Source organism: Pezoporus occidentalis, unplaced genomic scaffold, assembly GCF_034315485.1.
Source record: "Pezoporus occidentalis ecotype Australia unplaced genomic scaffold, CSIRO_AGI_Poc_V1 ctg45, whole genome shotgun sequence".
In the NCBI taxonomy this organism is placed as follows: Eukaryota; Metazoa; Chordata; class Aves; order Psittaciformes; family Psittacidae; genus Pezoporus; species Pezoporus occidentalis.
In genome coordinates, this window is record NW_026915780.1 from 3,691,162 (window position 1) to 3,716,840 (window position 25,679).

Sequence of the window (25,679 nt, forward strand, 5' to 3'; positions counted from 1 at the left end):
GCTGCGTCTGTTTGTACTTTAGCTGATCCACTAATCCCCCGAGAGAGCCTATTTGTAGTGAAGAGTATCTATAGGGGGCGAGGCTGGTCCATGTGGGTTTGTGTCATTGGTTTGCAAGGAGAGACCCCGCCTATTGCCAAAAAAAAAAAAAAAAAGGGAAAAAAAAATAATAAAAAAAAAAGAATTAAAAAATTGAGGAGGAAAAAAAAAATAAATAAAAAAAAGCAGGGAACGGGAGCCCCTGCCTCCTTTTCCCAGCGTGGCGAGGGGAGCGGCCGCTCCGCCCAGCGCTGCCCGGGCACTTTCTTTCCCCGTTTTTTTTGGGCTTAAAAAAAAAAAAGAGGGGGGAAAAAAAAAAGGGGGAAAAATAAAAAGGAAAGGGAAAAAAAAAAAAGGGGGGGGAAAAATCCCACTCCGGAGCCAGCGGTCCTCCCCCCCCCCCCCCAAGTTGCGCTGAGCATCCCCCCGCTGCTGCTGGTGGGGCCGCGGAGGGGTCCGCTGCCCCCCGGCCGCTCCCGGCGCGGCGGGCGGAGCAGGAGAGCGGGGAAGGAGGGAGAGAGGAGGGGGGGGGGGGGGGGGGGAAGGATTAAGTTGGGTTTTTTTCCCCCTGTTGTGTGTGTGCGAGCGGTGGATCCCGGCGGATGCGGGCAGGGATGCGGCGCTGAGGAGCGGGGCGCGGGCCCCGGGAGCAGGTAACGGGGCGGCGGCGGAGGGAGGACAAGGGAAGAGAAGCGAGGACATCTTTGCTTCTTTCCAAATCCATGCTGATGGAGGAGGAGAAGCGAAGGAAGAAAGAGAAGGGGGGGGGGGGGGGAAGGAGGTGAGATGGAGGGGGGGAAAAAGAGGAAGGGAAAGGGGGGGGGTGATGGTGGTGGTGGTGGTGGGAGGCGGCCGCGCAAGTTGCGCGGGCGCGGAGCGGCGGGGTGAAGTGGGAAATCTTTTGTTGTGCCGGGCTCCGCATTGTTTACTTAGTGCCGAGCGCCGGCGACAGCATCTGCCGGGGGGATTAACGGGGAGGAGGCGGCAGGAAAGTTTCGGCAACGGGAACCCCGCGGGGAGACGCGGCCGGATGCTCCGCGGTTCCCCGGACGCCGCGGATGCGGCGTCCGGGGTACCGCGGAGCATCCGGCCGCGCTCCTCAGGGCTTGTGTTTTCCTTTAGGGGGGGTTTTACTTCTCCTCTTCTCCTCCCCCCCTTTCCCCCATATTAATATCTTTTTCCTTTCCCAAAAAAAAACACCAAACAATTTCCCGTAAAATATTATTTGTATGCTTTTAAAATTTCTTCCCCGTTTTTAAACATATTATTTAAAATTTCCCTTTCATTTGCGCGGCATCGACCCATCCATCGCCTCCCAACTCTCCAGCGTTTAGCCGGTCGGCAGGGCACTATCCCCCTCTCCAGCGCTGAAAACACTGAATTTCCTTAATATTTATTGATTTTATTGATTATTCCCCCCCCCCCCCCTTCCTCCCCCAATCTATTTTAAGCCTTCCCTTGTTATCACTAGAAAGCAAAATCAAAGGAGCTGCATTGATGTGTGGGTTTCAGCGTGTTCTGTGGTTCTTCCCCCCCCCCTTAAAAATCATATCTCAATTGAAAATATAATACTTGCTAGACTTGCTGAAAGGGAAAGAACAGCCTTTTGTCCAAGCAAGGACGTGCCCCAAGGTAAATCCTGCCCAGAGCTGAGCTCTTAGTCCTTTCCCGGGTCCCATGGCTGCGTTGGGAGGAGGAAAGCGGGAGATGGAGATCTCAAAGTAGTAGAAGTAATTTCTTCTTTCAGCTCGACTTCTGCCGCTGCCTTTGAATTGCCAGCAATGAATGTACGTAGCTCTAATTGAAGTACTTTAATCATTCACACTTGATTAAGTATACCGTGACCGGAGGAGAGGAGGGCGCAGGGCTCCCCAGAACGCCAGGGATGGGATGACATTTTAATCCTGTGTTTTAAAAAACATTAGCGAAGCAGGAAAAACGAGAGCCGGGGACGGTTCGGGATAATGGACCCTTGTTTCCATACAGATGGTGGCTCAGCGCCGGGGATGAAATTGCAGCTATGGCAGATATTTAGGGAGGAATGAGAAAGAAAAAACCAAGGGGAGGAAAAGGCACGTACTTTTCAGTTTGTTTAAGCAGAGCGAAGAAAATAATGCTGGAGGAGATGCCTGGTGACAAAATGCTTTTGTTCCTGTTTCCATCAGTGCGTAAGGGCGCCGACCTGCTTTAGCATTCTTTAAAGGTCTCTTTTCCAAGGAAAATTGAAGACGGTCTCATTATAGGAGAGTGTGTTCGGAATACCATGAGCTGTTTATGAATTCCGAGGTGGCTGCTGAATCGCCGACATTTCAATTCCACATCCCTTGGTGTGTGTGTGTGTGTGTGTGTGTGTATGTCCCAAAAATAATAACAGGAATTGTTTGTGGCGATGTGTTCTGTAATCTGTTATTACCACAAAGCTGATTTGTGCTCCAGCTCCGGAGCCGACCAAGGGAAAAACTGAATCAAATCTCAGACAAAGATTGGTGTTTCCTTCACCTCGCAAAACTTTGTGCCGCAAGGGCAGCCCCGAGCGCCGATAAACGCGTTTGTTTGGGGGCTGTCAGCTCCCATCAGGGCTTGTCTGGAAAACCTGGTGTTGGCAATGCAGGGAGGTGTTTATAGAAAGGAGCTTTTCTTTTTGGAGGGGTTTGGGAACCCACCTGTAAGTCATTACCAGGGAGCAGGACGGGGGTTCGCCTTCATCATTAGTAAATGCTGCACATCTGGGGCTTGCGGGCAGCTGCTTGCTCCATCCCAGTCTTCAGCCCTGGATGACCAAAGGTTCTGTCCCTTTAAAAGTCCTAACCAAGTAGTTCTAAAACTGAACAGAAAAGAGTCCGGAGTGGTGAAACCCTCCTGTGTCTTGAAGCGTGGATTGCAGGAGCTGTCAGCTTCCCATTTTCCCCCTGGAATCGCAGACTGAGATGGTCCAGAGTTTTATTGTTGACTTTACAGCATCCACACCCCAGGTGATGTTTTCTCGTGACTGCTTTCCCCTGGATCTAAAGTAGTTTTCCTCCTAGCCCAGCCTGTGTGGGATCCCTGAGGATCGGCTCAGGAGAGCAACCCCTGTGGAGCTCTTACCCCCACCTGCTTTTGCGGGGCAAAGTCCTGCCCTTTTCCACTCGTGCTTTTCCTACATGGAAAATGTTCAAAGGAATTTGTCCATAGGGAAAGCTGTAGGTTGCCTTTAATGCTGCCGTTCCAGTACAGACTCATCACTGGGGTCCGATGGTAATATTCCTTATACCAGGAAAAACATCAGCCTCCAAGTATGAGGTCCCAGGCACGACTTGGAAGTCGTGCACTGAAACCTTTGGCCAGGAAGTTTGATTTATTCATCGGGCTGGCTGCAGTTCAAATAGAACTTCTTCAGTTCAGCTGACTCCAGTGAGAATATGGACTGCAAGGAAAAAGAAACCCCTTAAATCTGTGTTTCTCCAGCCTTTTGCAAAAGGTAGGTTAATTTGGGGAGGCTTGGGGGGGGCTGTTCGTAGCAGCAGGGATTGAAAGTGGCTTCGTGTTTAAGTAGAAGGAAAGGAAAAGCTGCTCTAAACACAGCACTGGCAAACTGCAAGTGTTTTGTTAAAATGCGGTGGATGATGCTGCTTGTAAAATCTGATAGGTGTCATGTTTACTCCTCACATCAGATCTAGCAAGTTCAGCTTTCTGTGCTTTGTATTCCACTTGTAGTAAGTTAAAGAAGGGGAGAGCGGAGCTGCTGGTGAGGAGCTCTTCAAACGGGGGTGATTACATCTGCAGTAGGACCCCTTACCCCAGCAGTTAAGGATGTTTAGATGAGCTCTTAGGCAGAAGCTCTTCCCTGTGAGGGTGCTGAGGCACTGGCACAGGGTGCCCAGAGAAGCTGTGGCTGCCCCATCCCTGGCAGTGTTCAAGGGCAGGTTGGACACAGGGGCTTGGAGCAAGCTGCTCTAGTGGAAGGGGTCCCTGCCTGTGGCAGGGGATGGAGCTGGATGAGCTTTGAGGTCCCTTGCGACACAAACCAGTCTGGGATATGGTATGATATTTAGATTAGAGGTACTGACAGGAGAGATCAGGGCTCACAGGCGAATATGGACCATGCAGGAGGGAGCGCAGGGGGCTTGCTGGGTCCCCTCTTGCAAGGAACACTGAAACTTTAGAAGGGAAGTTTTGGGAAGTTGCTGATGGCTTTGCTCTGCACTGGGATAACACAAACATTTTAGCCAGGAATTGGTGTTTTCCCCACCAGTGGAAGATACAGCTCTAAAACGGAGTTCGTCACACCCAGGTATGCCTGAGCCAACTCTCATTCCTTCCCCCACGTTCCTGTTTTTTTGTTCCTTCCCTTTTGCTACAGGAAATAAATACAAGTTTTAGGTGAAGGGATGAAAAATGCCATGCCCAAGCCTTCTTACTGTGCCGTGCACATCTTCTTCTGTTCAGCCCCATTGTGGTGAGGAGACCGGAATCTCTGGTGGTTTAGAGTGCCAGGACCAGGTAGCACTTGCTGTGAAGTCAGCATCAGGTTTTGTTACCAGAGCACAGAAGAATCAGTTGTTATTTAGTTTGTCCTACAAGTGATGATGCTTTAGGAGCCTGCGCTCCTCCTGTCTTGCACCGTGATCCCTGGTGATTTCTTAGGAACCCAGAATTGTTTTTACAGGAATAAACACCTGGAGTTTGTAAACTACTTTGTGTTTCTCCTCTCTGAGGTGGTAATGCTGGAGGGATGTCACACTGGGGAACATGATGGTGAGATTACAAAGATGAAGACTTCTCGTTCAGAACGAGGTACTAGACCTGTTGAGAAACAGGAATCCCATTTTGTCACGTTTATCTTCAAGGCAAGAGGGGCCTGAGTCCAGTTTGCTCCAATCTCTACATTTGACTCCCTGCCTGAACGTGCCGTGTTGAGATGGTGAGATAGTCACAGGCTTTGTGGTTCATTTTGGTCTGTTGGGTTTGTTTTAGCTGGTTTGGTGAGGGGGGGACACGGTGGTGTGCATGGGAAGTTCTTGGTGGTCCTGCTGGCTGAGTTGTTGGTGTTTTCTTGCACTGTAATGATTTATTAGTGCCTGGGTTATATGATCCATGGGGTTATTAAAAAGAAATACAGCTGGAATAGTTGGAGGGGAAAAACGTGGTGTGGTACCAGAGTGGTCTGATGGAGAGGTTTGCACCTGCGTGTCCTGAAGTTCAATGCTGGTGGGATGGAGTTTGTTTTGGCTGGGCTGAGGTCTGTAATTACATGTCCTGCATGAGGAGGAGAAGCATGGTATTTTCCTTCAAACACTAAAGCTGTGGTGCTGCAGAGGATGCCCTCAATGGTACACATGTCATCACATCGGCTCCGTTCCCATCACTGCCACTCATGGTTTTGGGTGTTTCACATACATGTTGTCTATGGAGAATTCGTGCAGATCCTTAGGGGTGGACATGCAGCCGCTGTCGGAGCCCTGCAGTGACCACGGGGAAAGCTTGGAATTGTTAGCACCGACTTTGGTGGAGCCATCAACCCCTCATGGAGGTCATCGGTACCGCTGCATTGTGGCATTGCCAACTTCAGGAATGTTTGGGGAGTTTTAATCCCATCCTGAAATTCCAGCCGGGAGCATATCCTGCTCTGGGGGGTGCTGGAGGCTGGTCTCTGCTCTGTGGTTGTGCCAGGGTAGGACTGCCATCACGTTCCTGGGTCCCCCTGCTCCACAGCCAATGGGAGCTGTGTTCCTTTGCATTGCACGGTTATTTGGGATAATCCAGCCTTGTTTTTCAAATAGGTGGTCCTCCAGGTGGATCAGGGTAGGCACCTTGACGTGTTTCTGTAAAGTCCCATCTACTCTGGAACTTGACTGTAAAATGCAAACAAAGCCCAAGTTACTCAAATACATCCGTGGTAGATTTTAGTTATTAATGACTTGCTCCTCCAGCCTTATCTGGCAGCAGTTCCATGTGCTCTTCAAGCCAATAAAAACCAGTGGGCCTGGTGAAAGTAACTGCCCTGCTTCCTTCTGGGCTTCTGCCTGTCCCTGCTGCCAGCAGAAGTGTTTATATGGTTAAAGCAGCCTGCTCAGTCATTGCATGTGGGGCTCTGCTTCACCCCCTTAGGTCCTCTCCCTAATCCCCTCCAGCAGTCTGAGCAGCGATAGATGAGGAAGAACCTTTACCACCATGGTGACCAAATCAAGGTTGACCAAATCACACCCATCTTTGGACCCAGGTACCCTGGCTTTTTGCAGGGATGCTGGTAGCAACCTCTGAGTTGATTTTTCACACCAGAACTGCCGTGGTTGCTCCCATGTCCATTAACTTGTGTAATGTTGTCAAACACTCAGCCACTATTTCTTTGCAACGTTGCATACCAATTATTACTTAAATAGACCCTGAAGCACAGCACAGAGGGAGAATGTGTGGATTAGAGACATAATATTTACAAGGAGCCAAGTCTTTAATGAGACCAGGAATAATGCAGATGGATTCTCTGTTGCTAAATATAACAGATATGGCATGGATGCTGCCTATCATTTTTCATAGTGACCCGTTCACTTTGGAAAAAGAGGAGCTTCTGTGCTGAGGAAGTTGGCAAAAAATTGTAGGATAGTCCAAAATGAGGCTGGCTTTTGGTTATTATTGTGATAACTATAATGTACGGCTCTGCGAGGTACAAAGGACCCGGGCTGGGAGTGTGGTTGAGCCACTTTGAGATGCTGGTGGATTTTGGGAAGAGCAGTAGGTGTGCAAGGAGGGCAGGGTCAGCCCCAAATGAGGTAGAAGGGGATGGAAATCCCTGAGTTTCCACACAGCTGACAGACTCATGGAGCTGACAGCATCATTGTTAGGGTAGGAAATAACCAAACCCAACAATTCATCACCGGGCTGACTCCTGCACAGACAGTGGGTGTCGTGCCGTGGGATGCAATGAGCGCTACAGGTCCTCAGCCTGCCCTTGTGGATATTCTGGATTATGTTTAGGGAACATGGTCCCTCTCTTCTCAAAACACAATTCCCTTTCGGCCCCACTGGTTTGTCCAGAAGGTTTCCTGGCTTTCCTGCATCTTTTCTCTTACTGCATCCCACATCCCTTACTTACATCCGCATATGTACCTGGCTGAGGCTTCCCCAAAGTGTGCGGTCTCTGTAGCTGCCTTATTCCCGTACAGGTGATTCACTAAAACACTTTGGGTGTGAGGAGCTCATAGTTTATGTTCCAGATGAAGATTCTAATGAAAAGTTGGCCTTCTGCAGGCCCCTTGAATTACTGCATCTCAGCTTTCCTCCTTGCTTTTATCAGCATACCCTTTGGTTTTACGACGATACATGTGTGTGGGGAAGGGCCTTTGTTCCTGTTAGCTGGAGGGAAAACCCTGTAAATCCCCCTTTAAAAATGTGCTAGGCCAAATACAAGAGTAGTGATACCTGTAGAGCTGCCATAAAGTGTTGAGGGTTTTATTAGGTTTATGCTGAAAACCAGGTTCTGCGTGAGAGGGGATGTGGAGGAAATCAGCAATTTAAGCAATTAGGCTAAATTCTAGATGTTACACTTAAAAGTTGTAAGACTTCAGCTTTGCTGTGATTAGTTCTGCATGAAATTAATTCAATATATGGGGAAAAACTCCACCTTTTCATTAGCTTTCATGATCTTGCTGTTATCTGGCATTCCATGAGCCCACAGCACAAGCTCCTGCAGGTTTTATGTTTAATACAAAAATGGTGCGGTGCAAGATTTGAGCCTAGAATTAGGGTATCCAGGCGCTCAGTATTAGAATACCTACCCTAACTTCAGTTCTTGCCCTCTGCTAGTAACAACAGTGTTTCTCAGATGAAATCCCTATTCTACCTATTTTCCATTCCTAGAAGGACACAGGGTTTTTATGCTCTGTACTGTTATTCCTAGGAGAAGAGACAGGATGACATCTTTTTCCCATCTGCAATGTCTGAAGAGCAGAAAGCACACATCTATTATCTGGACAACCAAAGTTACGAGTATTAGAAAGAAGCAGCATAGACAGATTTGGGGAGAGAAAGTGCAGTTTTGTCTGGCCATCAGTTTGACGTACTTCTTGACTCTGTGCTCTCTTGGAGGTGACCCAACTTCACTAAATCCTAGTTCCAGCCTTGCTTGGAGTATGGAATCTCACTCTTGTTTAGCTCCAGGCACTGAGGTTGTGGCCAGTGATTTTTGTTGTGGTCGTTCCTGAAACGGAATGATATATCAGGAGGGAGAATCTGGGCAAGTGGGTCTCTGCTTGCACATGTCACCTTCATCCATTGTCCTTCTGGGCTGTTTAGGGAGCTGGACACCAAGGTGGGGTGCACAGCCCTTACGATACAGTCAATGTCTGCACATCCAAGTGTTTGAGAGGGGAATCGAGAGCAGAGAACAGAAATCAGAGCTTGAGGAGAGAGGCAAAGGGATGCAGGGAGAAGCTGCGGCTGGTAATGATGAGAACAACAAGGAGTTTGTGTAAAATATTAGAAATACAAGCAGGTTACTAGGTGAAGTTAATAGCAAAGACAAAATTATTACACTTGTTTGGCAGGAAAAGTGATGGTATGTTTAGAGACTGTGGTAGAAATGAATGTCGAACAGCCGCTGCTTTAGTCAGACCTTTGAACATCAGCCCTGGTGTCTCTCTTTGAAGAGGTTTACAGAAGAAACAAGCCACTAATGTGTATTTTTTTACTAAGTCTTGAAATACTGGAGAATTCTCTGCAAGCTGTAGCAGTGCTCATGGTGTAGTATTATAGACAAGCAATAAAAGGGGCAGGCTGAGTAACAACAGTTCGAATCACTGGGAGGGGACTTGTTTAATGAAGGGGGGAAGGACAGCGATGCACTCAGTCTCCATCAGCATGAGTTTAGGGGCAGCACACCCTTTAGAGCTAACTTTTCTTTTTACATTTAAAGAGCTCATCGATAGGATTGAAACAGGGAACTACAGGGATTTCTACAAACTTAAAATTCAGCAAGAGATGCAGCTTGGTACAGCACCACTGTTTTGGTTGGGGATGTGCAAAACTGAGACTCAGCGGTGTCAGCTCTCAAAATACAGTTGTAAAATCAAAACACAGTTGTAAAATCAGAAAGAATTTCCACGCATCCATTTCTAGCCGCCTCTCTGAGCGCTCATTTCTGGTCCTTACACTGCTTACTGTGTTTGCGAGCAGCCTGTGATAAGGCAGAGTCACCATGGCTGAAGCTTGAAATGTCACTAAGATTGGGAGAGTGGTAAACACTGAAAAGGAGTGACCGCTGGTGAAAGCAATTTGTATTGCCTGGATACAAGCAGGTAATACTTCTCAGATGGCCAGCTGTAAATCTCTCTGTCTGAGAGCAAACAATGCAGGCCCTACTTCCAGGATGCTGTCTGGAGAAATCATGTCTGTATAGAGGAGCGAGGAGTCACGAGCCGGTGCTGCTAATAAGATATTATGGTCAAAGGTCTTGTGTGCTTCTTGCCTGAGTTTGCAGTTGGCTGCCAAGCTGGAAAAGGGATGTGGTAGCCTACGTGGGCCCAGAGACTGTTGAGGAGGGTCTGCGAAGAGCTCAGGGAATGCTGAAGGAATTGGGAAGGGATGCAGGGAAAGGGTCCAGGACCTCCAGCTGCTTGACTTATACAGGAGAGCCTTGAAAGTAAATTGATTAAGACAATTAGTGTTGTCATGGGTTAAATAAATAAAGTCATAGAATCATAAACTGAATAATAAAGAGCTCTTGGGTCTAGTAGGGAGAGTTTTAACAAGACCCAATAGTTGGAAGGTGAAGCCAGGCAAAGGCTGTGGCTGAGGTTCATGTTTTCAGCACTGTTGATGCTGGAAGAGGCTGCTGAAGGTGCCGGTGGTTACTCCACATTGGAAACACTGAGTTCAGGGATATCTGTTCACTGAAGTGAGCATCACTCAAGCAGAGATGAATTTAGGTAAGTTAGTGTGCAGTGTGTCAGGCTGGAAATCACAGTGGTCTCTCCTGACCTCAAAATCCATGGGAGCCCATCATTTGAATGAGTGTCCAGATGCTTGCAGATCCCCCACACCAGCATTAATGATTTTCTTCAAGAGGATGACTTGCAGAGAGACCTGAAGGTGCAGATTGCAAGATGTGACCTTCAGCACTCAGGGAAGATCATAGATCCTTCATTTCCCAGCATTTCCCTTGGTGTGTCTGTCACAGGGATGAATTGCACCAACACCAGGTACTTGGCACTAGGTAGGAGTTAGCAGGGGCGGTGTTAGCCCATCTTATGGCTAATGCCTGGTCAGATGTGAACTACCTTAGGTACAGGAAGGAAATAAGAATTATTTTTTTTTTATAGTTGTGTGCTTTATGTAGTTGGGCAGAATTTAGTTAAACTCCAGATTTTGGGACGCCAGGAAAAACTCCAGCTTATGGAAAACTTCTCAGTAGAAGAATACAGACAGGAGCTGAAAAATCACATTGCTCAGGTCATGGCTGGAACAACCCAATGTGTTTGTGTGCAAATGCATTTCTATTTTGAAGCAAGAACTTACAGCTGGATGTTTGTAGATTTACTCCGCTTTTAGGTGAGTTTCCAGATTGGTCTGTCGGTCTCATCCATCATTCATGGATGAGGTTTGTGGGATTGCTGGGCTCTGGTCTGTGTTGTGCTTGAATATAAAGAAGCTGTCATGGCATGAGTGTTGTTTTAAATGCTCTTCGTGCATGTGTGTCTGTGTGTATATGTATATATATATATTTACACAGGTATATATCTGCTGAGTTTACACCGGGTTATTTTAGGTCTACAAGTTGAATTTCGTATAAGCCTACTTGCATAGAAAAGAGAAAAGCAATGTAGCAAGACAGGCTCACATGGTAACACAGCTTGGGCTAATGCTATGAGTTAAGAACATTTAGACGTTTGGCTTTGTATGATTTAGCTTAAACAAACAAACAAACAAACGTTGCATTAATCTCATTAGTCGAGCAAATGAAATAAACCTTTAAGGCACTTAAAACATGCTGATATTAGTTAGCTGTGAGACCAGTGAGACCCGTTGCCAGAGAGCACATCTACTCCTGTGCATAAAGTTACTCACGTATGTAAATGCTTGCAGAACAGGGAGTTACCCCTGGAGTGGTGATGGAGCTGGCATGGCTGGATGTGAATTTGGTGGGAACTGCAGATGCAATGGGAATTTTTAAACTTTCAAGATTTGGCGGCAAAGGTGCTGGGAAGAAAGATGGGGAGAGACCCTTTTAGTAGTGCCTGCAGGGACAGGCCAAGGGGAATGGCTTTAACCTGCCCGAGGGGAGACTGAGATGAGCTCTTAGGCAGAAGCTCTTCCCTGTGAGGGTGCTGAGGCGCTGGCACAGGGTGCCCAGAGAAGCTGTGGCTGCCCCATCCCTGGCAGTGTTCAAGGCCAGGTTGGACACAGGGGCTTGGAGCAAGCTGCTCTAGTGGAAGGTGTCCCTGCCCGTGCAGGGGTTGGAGCTGGATGAGCTTTAAGGTCCCTTCTAACACAAACCAGGCTGGGATTCTATGATTCTAATTGCATTCACCTACTTGAGGAAAAGTGGGGGCACAAAGGGTGAGGTTTTTTGCTACTGGGTCCAGGCACTGCTCACTGCATTGACAATGGGCATCTGTGTCTCTACATTCCTTCTTTATCCTTCCACTATAAAAGATGCGAGTGCAAAAGTTCTTGTGGGGAATGTGACAGAAACCCCTAAAGCTGTCATGCAAAGCAATATATTCCTATGCAGCACATCCTACATCGCTCTGGTACTGTGATGGATGTGACAAACCTAAGCCTGGAGAGGTGGGTTTTTAGCATCCTGAGCACTGCACTTTATTTAGAGGAAAACATAATAATTCTATTAACTGGGACGCATTAGGACAGGCCAGGAATTTTCTGTTGTCTTTCAGTTGCATTTGTTTGGGCTTTGGTTCTCAGAGAACTGACTGAATGATGTGTCATGTTTATGAAATCAAGAGTACCTAGCTATTTTCGTACAGCTCTCTTAATAGAGATTAAACACAAAATAAAGCAGGATGCATCAACAGTGATATTCCCATAAGCAATATTGTAACTTGTATGCAGGGTAATTATATTTTGTACACTTGCCAATTAAGCAGTTACGCTTTAGTGAAAAATTACTTTCAAGAGAGGGAAGAAAAGTATCACAGTAAATCAAATAAAATATACATGTGTTGGAGGGTTTGGTGGATGCAGCTTGAAATGTTAAAACTTCCTGCTGTGTGCAGGATGCAGTACGTGTAGCGATGCTCTGTGTCCTGCAGTGTTTTGGGCACTGGAAAATAGCAGATAGGGAAAAAAAGGCATAACAAATATGTTGCTTTGGGGAGTAGCTGTGTGTTACGCGAGACCAAGAGCTCGGGCAATCCTGCTCTCCATCTCTCCATCCTCGCTACTACTGGGCTCCTGCCCTGCACCCTGCCCTGCAGTAGGTGTGGGTACCGGCCGGGTGGGCATCCCCACGTTGGGTCCATGCACCCCAAAGCCAGAGCAGCCACCTCGCAGCTCTCAGCCGCCCCTGCTTCTCTGGCATTTCTTACTTCCCTGTTTTGTTGGCTGGTGTGTTGGAAAAGGGCACTCAGATACATCAGAGTTGGGCTCTGGCTGGTTTTCAACTGTTTTCAAAGAGTTTGGTTCTTGCAGTTGTGTTTTCACCTGGTGTCAATGATGTGAGACCATTCTGAGCCCTGCTTGGGAAAAAACCCTCACAAAATGACCCACTGCCAACAGTTCTTGGCTTTCTGTTCTTCACCCTCATTGATGGCAATGGCAGCAGGGAGATTGAGATGAGCTCTTAGGCAGAAGCTCTTCCCTGGGAGGGTGCTGAGGCGCTGGCACAGGGTGCCCAGAGAAGCTGTGGCTGCCCCATCCCTGGCAGTGTTCAAGGCCAGGGTGGACACAGGGCCTTGGAGCAAGCTGCTCTAGTGGAAGGTGTCCCTGCCCGTGACAGGAGCTGGGAGTGGATGAGCTTTAAGGTCCCTTCCAACACAAACCAGGCTGCGATTCTGTGATAATAAAAATACCAAAACCCAAAACACTTCCAAATGGCTCTGATGTCCTTTCCTGAACTCTCTAATACAAAAACAGCCTTGTAAGTTGGAGTGAGAAGGAAGCCAAGCTCCCCAGGTGTTTGCTTTGGAGGTGTGGCTGCATTTGTGAGGCACAAGGCTGGAAAGCGATGGTGCTACCAGAGCTGTGGGAGCCAGAGCTCCCATCAACACATTGGGCTTAGGAGCCTGCAACCTTTGGAACACAATAATTTGTTATCTAAATTGCTAATGTTTTAAATGTTCATGTCTGAGTGTGCCTGGCATGGTTTGTCGTTGCAGTGTTACAGATCTACATGCTTTCAATGATCTACAGAAGGTGTTTGCATGGAAAAAGCTTGTGATGAGAGTTTAGTTTGAAGATGACAAAATAAAGCAGTGTAATAAAATACCTTAAACTGTGATGTACAGTGGGGCTCCCAGATGCCCTCTGTCTCTGTTTTCCTGGCCACTGGCCCCTTCCCAATGTGCTGGCTCCTGCCTTTCCCTGCTGTGCTCTGAGTAGGATGCGGATGCTCTTGGGCAGGCTGTGATTCCATGCTCTGTCTCCACTCCATTTCCATGCCCAGTCCCGGTGCCGGTGATGAGCCTTTTACCTCTTTGTTTCTGCTGCTGTCACTTGGAAGGCTGCAGGATCGGTTTTGTTCCCCTCAAGTCCTGTGCTGTTGGTTCCTCAGGAGCCTGGCAGCCGAGGGGAGTTTATTTCTGTTGGGTTATTTTTAGCCCGATGCTTCTGGCCCTGCTGTTGATGCTGGCGGCCACTCTGCAATGTAATGGTGTGGAGCCGTGTAACACGGCGAGGCCCTGTCTGTGGGTTCCGTTCTCTGGGACACAAACAGCAAATTTTGTCGAGTCTAAATCGTATTTAGCATCATTTCTTTTCCAACACCCTATCAGTAGCCTGCCTTCTGCTCAAGACACAGGACTTCGGTCGAGTTGCAGGGTTTCTATGTCACCCATCAGCTTCATCAATGCTTTATAACCTTTCCTCCTCTCCCTCCTACCAGCCTGAGCCTCTCTGCTAATTTTAATTTGAGAAGAAATAAGCCAAGGTATGCTCAGAGTAGAAGGAGATGATTATCACAATGGAATAATTACATTTTGGTACTTGATTTGATTTGTTAGCTGGAAGATTAGTCTGAAAGCAGAGAAGTAAATGAACGCATTGTTGACTGCAGGAAGTTATTTATGAGTTTTTACTTCTGTTTAAAGGAATTCCCCCTGTGACTTAAGTAGCAGTGCAATTTATGGCCTTTCACATGGGGTAGCTGAATAAATAAATAGAATAAAGGCAGGAAGAATGAAAAGAAATGGTACCAGGTTTTGGGGGTGTAAAGTTTCTGCTGTGGAATGCATGAAGCTATAGCTTTCAAACCCCAACCAGACACATCAACAAAAATAATGCCCGTGTTCCGTGATCCCAGTGTGGTTTGAGTTAATTATGGTATGGCAGGAGAGATGCTTGCATACTCACACCCCCTGTATGAGCTTTGTCTTATGTTTCTGTATTTTTTCCATAACTATCTTCATGTGATATTCCTTCCATGGCTGTTTATCCTATTCTTTATTCCATAAATCAAGCAAATAGCATGATTCAGAGGGGAGAAACGATGTCTGTGCTGGACATCTAACACTGGGAGTTGCTGGTGCTTTTTTGGTATGATGGCTCTGTGGCAGATGGAGGTGAAGGAGGACTGCTGGACATGGGTTAGGAAGCACTCAAGAAGTGATGAGGATGCTTGGACATGGGACAGGTTTGGACAGAACTGTGGGGGGGAATTTGAAGCCATAGAAAGCTCATATGTGGAAACAGAATTGAGAAGCCAATCCTAGTAGAGTTAATGAGTCTTCTGCTGCTGTCGTAGATGGCATGATGTTGGCATGGCCCTTCAGTGGGCCAGCCTCCTGCGATGCGTCTGTGCTGCGGTTGCTCACCGGCAGAGCAGAAGCAGGCTCTCAGCACCAACCTTGTCTGTTAAACCTTGTCACCCCATACTCGCTGTGTTGATACCGTGTCCTGGGTCAGCAGGATGCAGTAAAGTGGAAACAACGGCAAACCTCCTGCTCTGGCTCTGGGAAACGTCGGTGACGAGTGCGCTGATTCTGTCAGAGGAAATCAGGGATGCTCCTGCGCCTTGGAGCGCCGACAGAGCCAGGCTCTGCTCTTTGCAAGCTGCCGGAGTGATGCTGATTTACACCAGATGCTTATGTGGTCCAAAATTGTGCTTCAGAGTCGCTGGGACATGGATCAGACTTGCTGTGCTTTCGGGAAGCCCATTGGGCACATCTCCTACCTTTTCCAGGTGGCATGTCCCAGTGTTGGCAGCAGCTGGGGGAGAATGTCAGCAGGAAAGCAACACGCTGACATCTCCCAAGGCTTCGTATCATGAGTACAAGCTTCAGGGTTTGGAGGTGTTCTCTTCAAGGGAGAACCTGAGATAGTCCCATTTACATCTTGGGTGTTTGGTTGCTCCTGCATTTGTGTATTACCGTGTATAAAAGCAACTGGGCAAGCAGAAAAAGCAGAGGCAAGATACAAAATTCCTTGCTATCCCCACATTGTCTTGGTCAAGGAGCACTTTCAAGGTGTAAGGAATGGGAACAACACTCCCTCGGCTAGCAAAAGGATTCATTGTCTTTGTGGAGATGGGAAAATGATTTGGAGAGGACAGAGGAGATGTGCTCTCACCTTGGAGTATAGTGCTTGCCATGTTGTTCAAGAGGCTGTATTAGTTTCCATGTGTGGTGTTAAGTTTATCCAGGTGTGAATGTTGTGGTGGATGTCAGGCAGGATCTGCTGTGGTGGTCCAGCTTGCATGGGTCATACAGAAGATGTGATTTAGGGAGCAATAGGAGGAACTCAGAGGGGTGGTTGGTGACATACTTTGTGTGTTTGAGAAACCCATCAAAAGGACGCGCTTGACTCTGGTATTAAACTTTGATGGGTTTTATTTAAACATTTGACACCGATCATCAGTGTTGTTTCAGCAGAAGGTATTGGTAGATCATAAACCAGAGGGTAGCTGCTCATTGAGAGATTATGTATTTATAGTTCCAAAGGGTATGGTACATTCCTTTGGGAATTCCCAGAAATCTTGGATGCCCTTTGCAACGGGTGGTGGAGGGAAGGGTCAGGGGACTGGTGCAGTCACTTCATTGCCCCTCACAAGCTGAACCCACCAGTGTGTTTTTTCCATGGTGCATGGGCAAGTATTCAATGGAGGGGCACCTTGGGGAAAGCATCACGTGTCGTGGTGGGAGGTTGGGCATTGAAGGCCAATGCAAAGTTCCTCTCTATCCTTAACTACATTAAACTCATTTATGGCGTGATGATGAATGTCATGTATGAATCCGCCAAGAAAATGCTGATGATGGTCCTGGCTATTTTTGAGCACTTTGGATGCCTTTTGAGGTGTGATCAGCACAGAGTGCTGCCAGTGGGCTGCGTTGTGTCCCCGTTGCCTGGCACTGACATGCTTTCCCCAGTACTAACAGTCCCTTTAGTCATATTCTGATTTTTAAATACTGAGTGTAAGCTTTAAGTAAGCCAGAGTTGGTGCTGATTGTGATTTATGTTACGCTGGCCATGCTGTACTTTGCTGTGTTACGCACCAGAAAGTTGAGAACATTGAGATAAAGTCCTTCCATAAAGTGCAACAAATTCTCATCATCAAGGAGTAATTGGTGATGAGTTACTCCTTGAGTAATAATAGAGTACAAGTAAGATTTGATATAGCAATTGTAGCTTGATCTTCTGCACTTCATTACATTATCCCTGTGGTGGTAGGGAGAAATGGGAGGTGTACTTTATTTTCCAGTTGGAGTACACTTGTTTGGGGTGGCCTTGCTCTTCATGTGGCTTTGTGGGGGAGAATTTGCAGTCGGGATTTCCATTGATGCTAATGAGTGTTATGCCCATGCCCTTCACTGTCCTGGTGACAGAGGAGGAGAAATAATAATTGAATTCTTTGTCATCTAAAAAAAAGGAAAATGACCCTAAAACGTCCAGTCTGTCAGTAGGAAGTGACTGAGAGTGGGAGCTGCCTTCCTTTTGGTGCGCTTGAGCATTCATCAATAGCTGAGAGGGTTTTCCTCTGTCCCTCTTCTCTATTCCTTAAAATAAATGGGGAAAAAAATCCAGGAATGCATTTAACTGGGGAGAATAATGAATAATCTAAGGATGGATATTATGATTATAAACCAAAACACACAGGTTGCTAACCTAAACTTGTCTGGCATGAGTTGCAGTCGGTTTTCTTTACTCTTATGATGAATCCACTCTTCCATTTAAAGCCATTAGCTTTGGCGCAGCACCTGATTGAAAGTAAGCACAGTTAATATTTTTGGTTATAAATTTCAAGCATGCCAGTAAGAAATCATCAAAAAGTACAATTCTTCATGCAAAGCAACCAGAAATTCCTGTTAATGCCTGCACAAAACAAGAGGCAGGCTCTTTAGCGGCAGCTGGATTTTGCCGGTTGGGAAGGGCTGGTTGTGTGTTGGAATTACAGCGAGCCTGGCGTTAATAGGAGCTGTTGTGACACATCTTTTGTAGAGGAGTCTATCGGAAGGCAGTGAGGAAAGGGCTATACTTAATCAGTATAAATGTCAGTAGCATATTTTAATAAATTCTTGATTTTGCTTGGACTGTTTGCAATTGCATATTTAAAAGGGATCTGCCAGCCCCTTTCCAAGGTATGTGACATTTAAAAGATCTGTAAAGAAGATTGGTTTGACAGCTTCAAATTACATTTGAAAGAGTTTTTTTCCCTTTCAAAACAGAAAATGAATACTTCCTATTCTAAATGTCACGGCAAAGACATAAACATGTTTAATCAAATTATATATTTAATTTATGTAAAATGTAATTTTTTATTCATGCAAGAGGCTCACTTGTTACGTATTTTCCATCTACGAAGCTTTACAAAGTTGGTGAACTGCTGAATCTCTTGAATAAATCACTGCTCAACCATTTTTCGAGTCTTCCAAAATAGCCATTGGCTTATTGTTGGATTTGCCCGCTTCCAGGTATTTGTGTTTCACCCCAGGCTGCTGTGATGTTTTCATTAGCAGAATCATAGAATCCCATACTGGTTTGGGTTGGAAGGGACCTGAAAGCTCATCCAGTTCCAACCCCTGCCATAGCAGGGACCCCTTCCACTAGAGCAGCTTGATCCAAGCCCCTGTGTCCAACCTGGCCTTGAACACTGCCAGGGATGGGGCAGCCACAGCTTCTCTGGGCACCCTGTGCCAGGACCTCACCAGTGCCAAAGAGCTGGTCAGGTCTTGCTGGGGTGAAAGGGCAACTCTGATGGGTTGTAGTGAAGGACTTTTCAGGATGCCTTCATCTTATGACACCGTGGTTACACACCAAGCTTGTTGCTTCTCTGCATCATCACAGAGGGCGAGGGCTGTTGGCCATTCTTGCATCCCCTTGTGTGGTTATCTCCTGGTGAACCAAAGTCACTGTGATGAAGCTGCTGGGTCAAACCCATGGGAGAGGGGAGAGGGAAAGCTGTTGCATTTGTTGCTCTGGACTCCAGTTTTCATGACATACGCATCAAGGGCAGATATCTGAAACAGCCCAGCAGGTTTTGAGCAGATAAGGAGCTTTGGCTCCCTCCTGGCAGGGCTGCTGGCCTCTGTACTGCTGGGCAAGAGCTCACTGGAGCAGCTACCTGCTCATCTCTGCCTCTGCCAGCAAAGCCTCGTGGGTTGGAGCTGCCAGCAGCAGAGCCAGCGTCCAGCACCCACTGCCTTTGAGGATGGGTTGCTGCTCAACAGGGAAGATTGAGCAGTAATCCCAGGTGAGACCCCAGAGCAAAAGCCTGCTTTAAGCAGATGTGTGCTATCAGGTGGCATCAAACAGGATGGATGGGTGCCTGGGTGCTTGGGCTTTCTTGCTGAGAGAGGAAGCAATGGAAAGGAATTAACATAATAAAGCAAAAGCAGGGAATTCAGCTGTTTCACCTTTTTCTATTTTGATGTCTGCAGGCTTCATGTATGTACTGATCCAGCACAGATGTTAAACTCATGTTTGTCCCAGTAAAGGTCAGAACCATTAGGTTGGACCTGCCCTGGTATAAACATAGCAGGGCTTGGCGGACCTTTGAGCATGCCCTGCGGTCTTGCATCTGTGTCTCAGGATGGTCAGGCATCCTGTGTGTTAGCTTTGGCAGACTGGAGGATGTTGTACAGGTCCTAAAAGCCAACAAGGAGCAAAGAGTGTAGTCATGTTACTGGAGGGAAGAGCAGGACCTGCAGACTCCTCTGCCAAGCCCTGAGTTGACAGCAGTGTTTGACTCAGTCTCTGGCCTTGAAGAGCTGCCCTGGCTTACACAGCTTTATATCTAGTAGAGCTATTTACTAGATATAGTAGATAGTAAAGCATCTACTGACACCTCCCTTGTCCAGTTTTTAATCCATCTATAACTGGAATTAGTTATTCCGGTTTAAGTGCTCACTGATAGGAAAAGTCTATGGCACTGGGATTTAACTGCAGCACTCTGTGTGCACCACTGCCAGGCAGATCCTGCTTGAGGGCAGACCCAGACTATTGGAGGCATAAAAGCTTGAGATAGATACACCAGAAGGCATAGTCTGATCATCCATTTGGTAGACAGAGGTACCGATAGAGGTACCTTTCAGACAAGAACAGCGTGCACAGAAAGGAAGGGGCAAGCAGAGTCAGCATCAGAGCAGATCCCAGAAACCTGATGGTCCTCAGGTAAATCCATCCTCTAGCAGGAAAAAATGTTGGAAGTCTTTCCTCTAAGATAAGTAAGTCATGTTCTCACCTTCTTCTAAAACTGTTCTGTTCTCTTCATGTTCCCAGTGGGTATATTTGTGTCTATTTATTCATTTAAGTCATGGCCAAGGCAAAGCAACTTAAACAAGTACCTTGCATGCAAAGACCCCTGTCATGGAGCCATCCTGGAGGCTGCTCCATGTAGATGGGGTGACAACCACAGCTCTGGCCATCATGTCTCCCTTGAAGAGAAAGGCTTTCTTGGGTAAACCCAAACATCTGGAAGAGTTTGGGTCTTCCAGCTCCTTTTTGCTAACAGCAAAGAGGGGTTGAGTGAACGAAGTAATATTGACAAAGCTGTAATTTAGGTAATTAGCCAGCTGCCGTGCATTGAAAAGGGCAGGGAATATTTCTTCCTGTTTGCAGTTTCCTTAGAAAGGAAAATGTATCCAACTGGAGATAACTTGGGAACTCACAGTTTGCATGTAGCTAAAAACGTTGTGTTTGACAAATGGGGGAGGCCCCAAAGGCAGCTCCTATTTTCCAAGCCTTTCTCCCCCCACGTACCTCCAGCGGTGGTCTGATATTAAAGGAGTACAGGAGGTAATAGAGAGGTTCTGGTTTGCACCTGTTAATGTGAAATATCCTGATCCTGACTTGCTCCTTCCCTGGGATTTGGAAGCACCCTTCTTCAGGCTCAGGGACACTGAGTTCCCACGCAGTGGGTCAAAGTGTAGTCAAGAAGGTTTGTCTTACATCTCCATCCATATGTCAGTCTGGGACTGAAACTCAGGCAGGGCAGAACATTCTGGAGTTGGGGTACATTTTATTGCTTAAAAAAGAAAGAAAAACCTTGAAAATATCCCCAGCAATATTTATAGTTCAAACACAGTAGATTGGTGTGGAGATCTTGGAAGACAGAGAGTAGTAAACAGCAGAGACTTCCAGTGTGTTCCACCTTTATGTTTTAGGGGAAATGCACAGTCTATAGTTTTTTTTATTACCCATTTCAGCATGAAATATGTTGCCACATTAAGTTGTATATTTCCATTGAAATATATGGCAGGAATAAAATTCCAGATAAAAGGTAACTATTTGACATTCTGTATAGTTGTTGTCATGCTGTTAAAATAACACATTGACTACTAACTTGATATGAGACAAAGATGAAGAGGAAGCTGTGTCAGCGGGATTTTTCGAGGAGCCCTGTAATCCCGACATCCAGGCGGCTGCCTTCTCTCTCCGTACCCTTTCCTCTCGACTGCAAAAACAGAGGTTGCCCTGAAATATTAACATCCTGAGAACTTCAGTTTCTAAGTAAAATAACCCGCCCTGCCTCTTCCAAAAGAAAATAGACTTGCAGTACATCTCCCCAAAGCATAATGCTTAGAGTTTGGTTTCACCCTGCACGTGCTCTGCTGGGGACAGATTCCAGCTAAAATGAGAAGAAAGTGGAGGCAAACTGCAGTCACTTAGCTGTGCTAACGAGATTCCAAGAGCTTGCAGTTCCACACCGTGCACTGCCCAAAGCCTCAGTGTTGTAGGGTATAGGATCATCTCAAATGGGAAAGCTAGTGTTATTTAAATGCTGCAATATGTATTTTACCCCTCAGTTCTAATTGTTGTCATAGAATCCTAGTATCCCAGACTGATTTGTATTGGAAGGGACTTTAAAGCTCATCCAGTTCCAACCCCCTGCCACAGGTAGGGACATCTTCCACTAGTGCAGGTTGCCCCTGATGAGGAGAGGTGGGGAAAGAGGGATACATTAGGCCAGGAAAGGAGTCCATGGTCTGGACTCGCATCTCTGGGGAGCAAACTCTACCTCCACTGGGGGATGTACACTGAGTTTAGACATTGAGCCTGGAGGAACCGTCAAGTGCTGCCACCGCTGATAGAATTTGCACTGGCTTTGCTCTTGTTTTAGATGCCTTTGCCTTCAGCTATTTCCTACTCTGCATGCAAAATTCTTGCCTGGCAGTAGTTGGACTTACTGCTCATAGACTTCAGCTATGTCCTTACAGCATGTAACCAGACATGTAAAATACCCCGCATTAGCAAAAATAGTCATTTCTTCTCATACTTGGGTTGTTTTGCATCAAGTATAGTGACTGCAGGATGTACTCCTGGCATTGGATGAAGACCATTGATGGTAGGTGGTGGGTCAGCAAGAGAGTAAGGGGGTCAAAAAGAAACGTGGAGAGGGGCTTTGGACAAGGACCTGTAGGGACAGGCCAAGGGGAATGGCTTTAACCTGCCCGAGGGGAGACTGAGATGAGCTCTTAGGCAGAAGCTCTTCCCTGTGAGGGTGCTGAGGCGCTGGCACAGGGTGCCCAGAGAAGCTGTGGCTGCCCCATCCCTGGCAGTGTTCAAGGCCAGGTTGGACACAGGGGCTTGGAGCAAGCTGCTCTAGTGGAAGGGGTCCCTGCCCGTGACAGGGGTTGGAGCTGGAGAAGCTTTAAGGTCCCTTCCAACCCAAAGCAGTTTTTTAGCATTCTGTGATGATTCTATGCTCGCACTGTGTGCTTCCTCTGTGGATGTCCTCTGCGCATTATCCCCTTTTACTGCCCATTCGTGCTGATTTTGGGCGGTGGTGGGTCAAGTCCAGCATCATGGCATTCCTGCCCAGGCTCTCTGGAACCTCTCTGAGCTGCTGGAGTGGATGCTTAGGCTGTGGTGATTGCAGCAGAAAAGCAATCAGAGCTTCTGCCTCTGCATCAAGGTGCTGCACAGCCCTTGTATCAGCAGCTGGGTCTCAGTGGGTTTCAAGTGCTCTGAAACTCTTCTGTTACATTTGAATTCCTGCTCGCATGTCAAAGTGTCATCCCACAGTAGTGAGCGCTGACCCCTCTCTGCTCCTCGGGAAGTCACAGGAGGCTGAACCCACCCTGTGCAATGAAACCCTGCCTGGAGGGCCCCACCTAGGGATGTAAATACAAGCTGGTATTAAAAGATCCCAGAGATAACACCTGTAGCAATCAGTGAACTGGAACAGCCTGATAGTAAATTGGAATTTTAGTCAAAGGGAGAAAGTGTTCACTTCTGCCATTGTAAGTGACAAACCTGGGGTTTTCCACAATTTGTTATTTCTTCACTTTCCTTATGCTCATTTTCCTCCCTATTTATAGCTTTACATGTGTGCAACTTGAAACCAGCCAGTTTGAAATGTTCTAATCTCAGATTTTCCATAAACATTCCTGCCTGTGCCGAGACCCCTGTGCACTGAGTTTATGAAAACAATCCCCTCTAGGCAAAGATTTTTCTAATTGCCCAAATATAAGGGGAGAAGTTTATAATAAAGCGTTGTTAAGACCTTTAGTGTGATGCTGTGATTGTGGTATCTACAGATACGGCAAGAATTAGTTTTCAAGCGTTTTGCTGGATAAAGGGCAATTTTACAGTCGCATTACTGTTTCTGTAACTTGCTTTTGAGGCGAAACGTGCTTTTAAAGGTGTAAATAGTTCTGCTGTGACAACGCACACACTTCCCAACTTCAAAATACCTCTTTCAGGATGAAGAATTACTGCAGAATAATTGGTTCTGCTCAAACGTCTTCTCTTAAGCAGGTTTAATGTTTGATATAAGAGGCCTTGCGGGGTGTTATTTCAGACTCACACACAATAATATTAAGCTATTAGGCATTTCCCCCATATGTTAATGCTTAAAGGCTCGCCTGACAGACATGAATGTTATTAAAGGCCTTTGCAGAGGCGGCCACTGCGTTATTGCTGGGTGCTGCTATAATTACTGCACTGGTGAGATCTGCAGGTGGTGAACACCAGCAGAGTTTAGCTGAGACCAGGAGGAGCTAAAACATCATCTGTATTAAGAATAAAACCAGTCTTGGGCTTTTTCCCATGGTGGTGTGATGTTCCCTGATGGACCCACAGCACCAGAGGAGGGAAGATGCCAGCCACAGCATCTGGTCTTGCAGCCTTGCAGGTCACACTGAAAATCACATCATGTCCCTGGGTGCTGCCACTGCAGAAGTGCTGTTTCCCAGGCTGCTGGTCAGGGAAATAACAAATCTGGACTGCATCCTGGGTTGTCCTTATGAATCACCTGTGGATTTATACCCAAGTCCTTGGTGGTTTCCACATACTTTGTTGTGCTGGAGTTTCCTCTTTCTCCTGGTACCTTTTGGGTTTTTTTTTTCCCCTTCCCCAGCATTATGTTAATGGGATTTACTGTCCCTTTGAAATATTTAATGTAACATGGGCAGTGAGTGGTGTGTCTGGTCACTGGACCCTCTCTGCAGCTGCTGGCACTCCTGTCACTGGGATGCGTGTCTGGTACAGGAGGATACAGCAGGGTGTGAGAAGCTCTGGGCTCTCATATAGGGGCCCTATGTGGAAGTTACAAAAGCCTGAGCATCCTGGCAGGCCAGTGGGTGATGAGTCCATGGGAGAGCTGGGCTGCAGCCTGCATGGTGGGACTGGTTGTGGTGCTCTCTGTCAAGATGATGGTGATCTTAGTCCTACTGTTAATGGGAGCCCTCGTGGCACAGGTGACCCAGGGACAGAAATCGTAAGTCACCTAAATTCACCTAAATGCAGCCTTGACATCATTCCCACCTCCCTGCAGTTAACTTTGGAAGACTTTGGCTGAACCTTGCTGGAACAGGACCATGGTGTAGTCAGCTCAGTGGTGCGGTCAGTCTGCTTGCAACAGCACTTAAGAAATATTATTGACAGCAGCATCTGGGAGCATCTTACCCCAGGGTCAGCTTCTGCCCTCCCCAGGGGCTCCAGAGTACCATTGCTGTCTCTTGGGACTTCTGGTTGTACAGGAATGCTGGAGGAGGATGCGCTTAGAAAACCTTTCTGGTAATACAGCTCCATAACTGTGGGCAAAGACTGAACTGGGACCTCTGGATCAGGAGGTGTGAGCTGCTGCTGCCAGTGCTAAAAGCATTCTCTTTCTATTGCTTGATTCTTTTATAGCTGTCATTTTTAGGGTTACCTGGTACTCTAGGAAAGGGAGTGTGATGCTTTCAGTTCAAAACAGCTGACCCTTGGCAAAGAGTGCCTCAAAATTATTCACCTGGCTTTATGTGTTCAGAAAATAGCTGCTTCAAAGTAATCCTAAAATTAATTTGAAGACAGCTTTAAAAGGTATTTCTCTCATGACAAATGGCAGGTTTGGCAGTGGGTGCTCATCTCTTCTGCACTGGAAAGAAAGGTTTGCAGAAGGAGCTGGGAGAGACCTGTTGTGGTGGTGTTGCAGACTGCACAGGGCCTCTATAGACTCCTGTGGAATACTGCACCCTCACATTACGCTGTAGGGAGAAAAAGAGTGGTGGAGAACTGACATTTCCCCCTTGGTGTGTGGCTGGTCCCTTCTGTACCTCCTGGACTGTGTCTGCTGCTGCAGAAGGAAGCAGGGTCAGAAAATAATAATAAGAATGATGATAATAATAAGAATGATGATGCTAATAATAATGTTAATTACAATAAAGGAAATTAGGGATTGGAAAAAGGGAGAAAAGTGCATGTTGCCATTGAGGAGGAAGAGTAGCTGGTAAGACTATGTCAGACCCACCCATTGACAGAGGAACCCTCAGTCTGGGGCACCCAGCCAAGGGGACCATCTCTCCCACAGTGCACAGCCCAACATGATGCTCCTTCCATCCCTGCCTGGGTGAGTTTTCCCAGCCCCTCAAAACTCCTAGAGTCATAGAATCCTGGAATGGTTTGTGTTGGAAGGGACCTTAAAGTTCATCCAGTTCCAACCCCTGCCACGGGCAGGGACACCTTCCACTAGAGCAGCTTGCTCCAGGCCCCTGTGTCCAACCTGGCCTTGAACACTGCCAGGGATGGGGCAGCCACAGCTTCTCTGGGCACTCTGTACCAGTGCCTTGGGA

The 25,679-nt window shown here is 47.0% G+C and overlaps 1 protein-coding gene across 3 annotated transcripts in view; it reads left to right on the forward strand.

Annotated features, from left to right (window-relative positions):
- The first annotated feature begins 448 nt into the window (after nt 1-448).
- CTBP2 (C-terminal binding protein 2) overlaps nt 449-25,679 on the forward strand; it is a 140,142-nt gene continuing 114,911 nt past the window's right edge. The window contains exon 1 of one of the 3 annotated variants that reach the window (XM_062635229.1): nt 449-692. The gene's annotated coding sequence lies outside the window, so the exon portion shown is untranslated. Of the gene's footprint in view, nt 693-2,932; nt 3,500-6,156; nt 6,242-25,679 lie in introns of those variants that run through there. The other 2 variants (XM_062635230.1, XM_062635231.1) reach the window with 2 other exon arrangements.